This window comes from Miniopterus schreibersii (assembly GCF_964146895.1).
Source record: "Miniopterus schreibersii genome assembly, chromosome: 6".
NCBI lineage: Eukaryota > Metazoa > Chordata > Mammalia > Chiroptera > Miniopteridae > Miniopterus > Miniopterus schreibersii.
In genome coordinates, this window is record NC_138107.1 from 20,546,254 (window position 1) to 20,552,872 (window position 6,619).

Here is a 6,619-nt window from a genome sequence, read left to right on the forward strand (position 1 = left end):
GTATTGCAATTACTGTTTACATATCTGTCTCCCCCACTGGACCATGTCTCATTCCACTTCTTACCCTGAATGCTGAGCGCAATGCCTGAAACAGAGTAAGCCTTAATGAGTGTCTGTTGAATTAAGTTGAATACACAGCTTCAGATCTTAAATGATTTCCTGGCATCTTGTTTAAGCCCTCCAAGCCTTTCTCATTTGTTTTACCACCTTCTTGTGGGTCCTTTTTCAGGCCCTCGCAGTTTCACAGTTTGAAACATGTAAGCCTTTTCTCTCACTGTCTCTAAGCTGGAGACACTCAGCCCACCTTCCAGACTTCACGGAGTGCTTTCTCAACCTGACTTTTTTACTTTGTGACAACTGTGGCAGGGAGCTGTTGTCAAGAGGATAGAGGAGAGGGATGTGGCAGTTCCTGATACCTAGTGTTCATGTCCTTCCTCCCCTGTGTCCCAGGCTCAAGTGTGGGGACCTCCAGCCACCTTCTCACACCCAGTCCTGGCCTTTCCTGGACTGATAACAACCCTGTCTTTTCAAGAGAAATCAGCAAGTGCTTACAGCTGTGGGTGGTACTATCTTAACAGAGACAGCAGTCTGGCCCCCTTATTTCTGTTAACTGTGCTGTGGGAACTGTTCTGTTCTGTTTGGTTGCCATTGAAGGGATTTTCCAACAAAGATATTTATGCAAACAGTCTCTTGGAGAGTGACTGGCCCCACCTTGAGCCTGTTTGCTCATTGGACATCCAGCGTGGAAGACCTGCTTGTCTTTTAGCAGTGAGCTCTTTTGAAGCCATGCTGAAGTAAGGCAGGAGGTCTAAATGAAGCTCAGATATTTGCACACTTTGTGAGAAAGTCACGAGTGGGCAAAGCCACTTGTGACTTAGAGTAAGCCTGCCATTGCCTCAAGAGGGGACAAGGCAGCAGGTTTATATTTACCTTTCCCTGTCACATATTCGGGTAGCTGTGGCTGTCCACAGACACTGATAGCCAGTCTTGTTTGGTCCGGGGCAGCTCTGTGGTCTCTGGTGGGTCAGCCCAGATGGATGACACCCACAACTCCCTGGTTCTCTCCCTCCCTGCATAGGCCTCTAACCTGAGCAAAGCAAGGCAGAGCACAGAGGCATATGACATTACCAAACTCTGCTATCTTGGAACCTACATAGTATCATCTGTTGTACCAGGCACATCCCTGATAATCCCCAGCAGCTAAGGGAGCACAAAAGCAGTGACCATAGCAAATTCTGCAGCAGTGGGACTTTTCTGGGAGTCCTTTCCTCAATAATATTGTCCCTCATCGACTGCCATTCCAGCCACTCTCTGCAATAGAAGTAGAAACTAAGCACAGGGTCATCCATGTTAAGCTGGCCAAGGTGTGATCACCCTGACCCTTCCATCACGCATTGGGGTGCAGAGGAAGAAAAAGGACCCCAGTCTTACTGGCCCACAGCCTCCAGACTGCTCCAGCGGTGAGACCATGCTCTGGGAAGGAACTGTGAACTATTAACTCCCACATGGCAGAGGCCATAGGTCTCATTCCTGGCTCAGAGGGCCTAGAGATGACCTCAGGAGGGCTACCCCATCATGGGCATCATCAACAATGTTCTAAAGAATGGCCACCACCTCCTGGCATTGGGTGTAACTCTCTCTGGCCACCTGGACCAGGTTTGCCATGGGCACTGTGCTGGTCTAGGTGGCACTGCAGCTGGGCAGCAATTCCCTGGCCAGTTTGCTGGCCAGGCACCTGTTCTCTGCCATTACAGCAGCAATAATGGCAGCAACAGTCTAGTGGCACCTGAGGGTCCTGGCTTTGGGCTGGAAAGGGCACATACAGCCTGCCCATGCTTTAGGGTACACCGAAGACACCCCTGGAACCTTTAGGGCTAATAATTGAGTCTCTCACCGAGGCTGGTTTCCATCTAGAGATTCTGGCCCCCTCTGGACTTTTGTTGGAGAAAAAAAGAGCAAACTTCTAACTATTCTCCTGATACTCTTCTTTCCAGGCCCCCGTATTAAGACTGGAAAAGATGCCCAGTTACCGTGGTGCCCAGTTACCAACTACCTTTAAGGCAAGAGCCAGTTATAAGCCAGTGGGAGGATCACTGTGCTTTGGTTCTAGTGTCAGCCTTAGCATTAACTGGCAGTGTCACCTTCTGCAAATTACTTTCCTCTGGATTAGTTTCCTTATCTGTAAAATGCAAGCATTGAAGATGCTTTCAGCGGCCCCTTCTAGCTTAAATAAGCCTACTCTAACACCTGCAGTGAAAACATGCTTTCTTAAAATTTTAGGAACTTTGAGGGGATCCCAACCTTGGTTTTATCATTTATGACTTCCTTCCCCACCCAGTTCCATGGCATCAAGGCTTTGGTACGTGTCCCAAGGCCACTTACCTGTCCCAGTCCCTTGGACATCCTGCTAATGTCCATCTCAATTGTCTTCTCAACCTGGGTACCAGCTGGGCTTTCAGGACTGGGATCCATGGATAGCTCTCTAATGCTTCCACTTTCAACTTCAAATGATACCTTTTCTGTATCTCCATCTCCAGTTCCGGTGCCTCCTACTGCTGCTGCTGCTGCTGCTGAGAGTATCATTCTGCTCGTCCATCTTTTTGCTCATTACCTCTTTCCCTTCTCTGGGTCAGCCAGTGGTGGTGACTGAGATTAGATGGCTGGGTCTGCTCCCTGAGGTGATCTGGGCTGCTGCTGCCTGTGACCTGCTTTGTATAGGGGCAGCCTTGGAGGGCTCTCCCAGTGTGCAGGATGGCCATGTGGGCATTCCGTCAGGCCACCTTGTGGGCCTTGAACTTGGTTTGACACTGGTACACATGTCGGACACATCCCTGCTCCTGAAGGCACCTGGCTACATCTTCGTAGACTGAAGTGTTACGGTGAACTGGCTTTAGGCACCTCTTGATGACAGGCTTCTCTGTGATGGTGAGCAGGTGCTGGATCTCCGCTGGAGCCCAATGGACTCCATATGGATCCTCCAAGGTGCCCAGGATGGTCCCACTGGCTTCCAGTTTGGGAGCATGAGGCCCGAGGCCAGCAGTGCAAGTTCTAAACTGGTCTTGTCAAAGAGAAACAGCACCGGACGCTTGTTAAGATGGCAAGACAGGTTTTCTACAGATAACTGCAGTAGAGAAGAGACTCCAATATAAAGTGAACTCAACACCAACTAAGAAAAGGTGATTATGGTTTTTTAAGAGGCTAAAGGAAGTTAGCCCCTTTAGAGATAACAAAAGGGAACAGGGGGTTAAAAGGGAGAGAACAAAACTGGGCCAGGGAAGACTGTGGGGATCTAAAAAGGGGCTAGTGGGAGATGCAAAATTACCGAAGGTGGATGAGTGGGAAATTACTGAAACAGTTTGGCAATGTAGATTGGGACAAAGTACATTTTGCTGTTCGGCAGAATTGCAGTTTCTTGAGTAAAGACTCTGTACAGGGACCGGGGTCAACTTTAAGGACACAGCTTAGTGCAGGAGGGAGCCAGGCTAAAGTTTGGCCAAGTCTCCTCATAGTATTCAGGCAAGTCTTGTGCTGCGTGGGGGTTAATAATTCACAGATCCTTCCTGGTGCATGGTCTCCCTATTGGAGCAGTCTGGAGGCTGTGGGCCAGTAAGACTGGGATTCCTTTTCTTCCTCTGCACCCCAGTGGGTGATGGGAAGGTCAGGGTGGACCACACCTAGGCCAGCTTAACATGGATGGCCCACATGGAGAAAGGACATGCAGTATTGAGTCATCTCTTTCTTGGCAGCTGTTTCTAACTTGAAAGTCTGTGCTTGCCATTGGTGGCTGATTCTTGACTTGGATGGGACTAAACACTTTGGCACTTAGGCCTTTAATGATTTAGATGATTCCTTTCATGTAGTAATTAAACATATTTTCTAAAACTCTTAACTGTCTGGGTGGGAAAGAGTTTCTTAGTTACTGTCACACACTGGGGCTTACTGTAGTCTCATTATAATAGTATATTCCCACCCACCTGTCTGGAAGGTGATTCTCTTACTAAACTTCCTGGCATTTTCCACTTGGAAACGACAGTTTGCCAACTCTCACTGATCAAGAGAAAACCTGAGTGTCTTCTGCTTTGTTTGCCCTATGGCTTCCTTTGACGAAGACATCTTCATGATCACTCTTAATACCTCCTCCTAACTATTCAGAACTCCTTGCCTAGTGAGTCCAGTTCCTCCTTAGTTATTAACTCAAGTTATCATCTGAGATGTCAGGCCTTTTCACAAGTCATTTAACACTTCTCTGAGCAGTCATAGACCGGTCACGTTGAACCCCATGAAGAGAGATGGAGGCAAAGGGAGGTGCCAGCTCTTTCTCTCCCTGTCCCATTGCCTAGGAGAAATCCTGCTGCTGCCAATAAGCCACTTTCTATGAAAAATTAGGGCTCCCAGCCACCACCATCCCCCAACACACACCTCTAACGGGAAGACAAATGGACAGACAGTTGAAGAGCTTAATTTTTCTTATCCAGGTCTGAGGCTTCTTTCACGCAAACTGGTCCCCAGCTCACCTTTACTAACTGCTGGGGTCTCTCCACTCTGCCAAAGGTTTGCTCTCCCTCCCCGCCCCGCCCACATTACCAAGGCAGTGTGTGAAGGAAAAGGTGTGCTTTATTAAACTTGAAAACCTGTACTGTGGCCAGGCCATGCAGCAGATGCAGATGACCCGTGAACCGACCTGAAATGCCTTGCTTTGCTGACTGCCTGTTTCACCTCAGAGAGGGCTTCTGTTCACCGAACTTGAACTTCGGTTCTGGTGAGGCAGGTGAGAACCAGCGGTTCCTGCCCCTCCCCCCCACTCCTCCCTCCCTGGGGGGCCCTGGAAGCCCGTGGTCTGGGAGGCGTCCACCTCCAACCTGTACCCACCCTGCAGCCCTGCCAGCTAGTAAGAAAAAAGTGAGAGAAGAGAGAAAAAGAAAAGGCATTCAAACTAAAAACACAAACAAAACCTACAAGTTCTGGCTTGCCACCTCCTCTCTTTGCAACAAAGATCTCCCTGAGTGATGATGACAAACAAAATTCATAGACGTGATAGTCCTTGGTGCAAGGAGCTGGCCCTTCGAGGACTTTGACTGATAGAGAAATAAATGCTTAAATCCACCCTATAGCGAGATTGCTCTGGCTTTGTCAGCGCAGTTCTAGTCCTGTTGCTTCTACAACCAGCTGTGTGGTCTCCAAAGTCATTTCCTCCTCTGTAAGGGAGAGTGTAGAAGGCTGGGAGGCTGTTTGCACCTAAACATTGAACACCCAGAGGCTGAATTCATGGCCCTCATGGGCCAAGTCCTGCCTGCAGACTTGTTTTAATTTTTTAAAATTAGTTGCTGTCATTAAAATATTAGGAGATTTCTTATAAAATTTGGATCGCCAGCTTTTTTTTGGAAAAAAAGATTCATACTTTTCATCAACACTGGACCTATATTTTCCACTTATCAGCAAAAGACATTTATTAGATACGGTACATAAAGTTCTTACCAAGCAAGATTCACACTTTTCTTCCTGCCAGTTCCCTGTGGGCATGTGTGTGAGGGCCTCTGCTCTAGCCCAGGTATAACCACCTGGGGGCACCACTTCCCAGGGGGTGATCCTCACCTCCACTCTCATACCTCAGAGGGACTCTTTGGGGCCTTGATCTGCCTCTTCCCCAAGCATGAGAAAATATTTTGGGAAATCAAGTTGAAGCCTTCAATTGATATAAAACCTATGCAAACTGATTAACCAGAAAAATAAGTGAATTTGGCCATAGAAAATTAAATTAGTATAAATGAAAAGGTCCTAATAAAAGAATATTAAAAGACCTATGAAGGAAATGGTGATTAACATTGGAATCCTGTGCTTCTTTCTTTCCCTCTTCTCTGATCCCATTACTTTTAATAGTTTATTGAAAATAATAACAGCCGTGTTTATTCAATACTTAATGTACACAAGGCAACCCTGCTCTCTTCTCTATTAATCCCTTTCTGACTTGATGTCAAGCAGCTTTCCCATTGCATCTAGTTCATGCCTTCATTATGGTGCTTTTTGCACTTACTATAATTTTTCACGTCTGTCCCCCTCTGAGTTCTTTGAAGATGGGGTCTCTTGGTGGCTGCCTGATACTTAAGATGGGCACAAGTCTGTAAATCAGTGAACAGTCTTTTTTTTGAGCCTGATCACATATTAAATAATACCCTTCTATCCTTTCACTACTCAGCACCTGCTTTTTCGTATGGTTTGATGTAAGTGAAATTCGTGAAACCTACACAGGAGTAATGATCGAGCTCGCCCATTTCATATTTGTTCATTCTGAACCCACAAAGTCAGAGAATGGGAAGGAAAACTAGGGAGAAGGATGCCAAGGATGACCAAGGAGGCTTCAAAGCGGTATATGCCACGACTTCTGCAGGCAGCCTGTTTGTTCATTCAATAGCTATTAAGTACCTACTGTGTGCTGTGCTTTTCTCAGCAGAGGGATATAGCAGTAAGCAAAACAGTCAGGATTTCTTTTCTCAGAAAATGTATGTGGGAGAAAAGAAATAATAAACAAGTAAACAAACATCAGTTTTAAAAATAATAAGTGCTATGAGAGGAATACAGCAGGGAGCAGGGGTAGAGTGAGCAGGGTGGCCAGGGAAGGTTT

At 47.0% G+C, this 6,619-nt stretch overlaps 1 pseudogene across 1 annotated transcript; it reads right to left on the minus strand.

Annotated features, from left to right (window-relative positions):
* Nucleotides 1-1,596: 1,596 nt before the first annotated feature.
* LOC308558702 lies at nucleotides 1,597-6,284 on the minus strand (annotated as a pseudogene). Its single transcript has 3 exons — nucleotides 6,197-6,284; nucleotides 2,781-3,058; nucleotides 1,597-1,776 (listed from the first exon to the last, which is right to left on the minus strand). The product of its transcript is annotated as an uncharacterized misc_RNA (transcript).
* Between the last annotated feature and the right edge of the window lie 335 nt (nucleotides 6,285-6,619).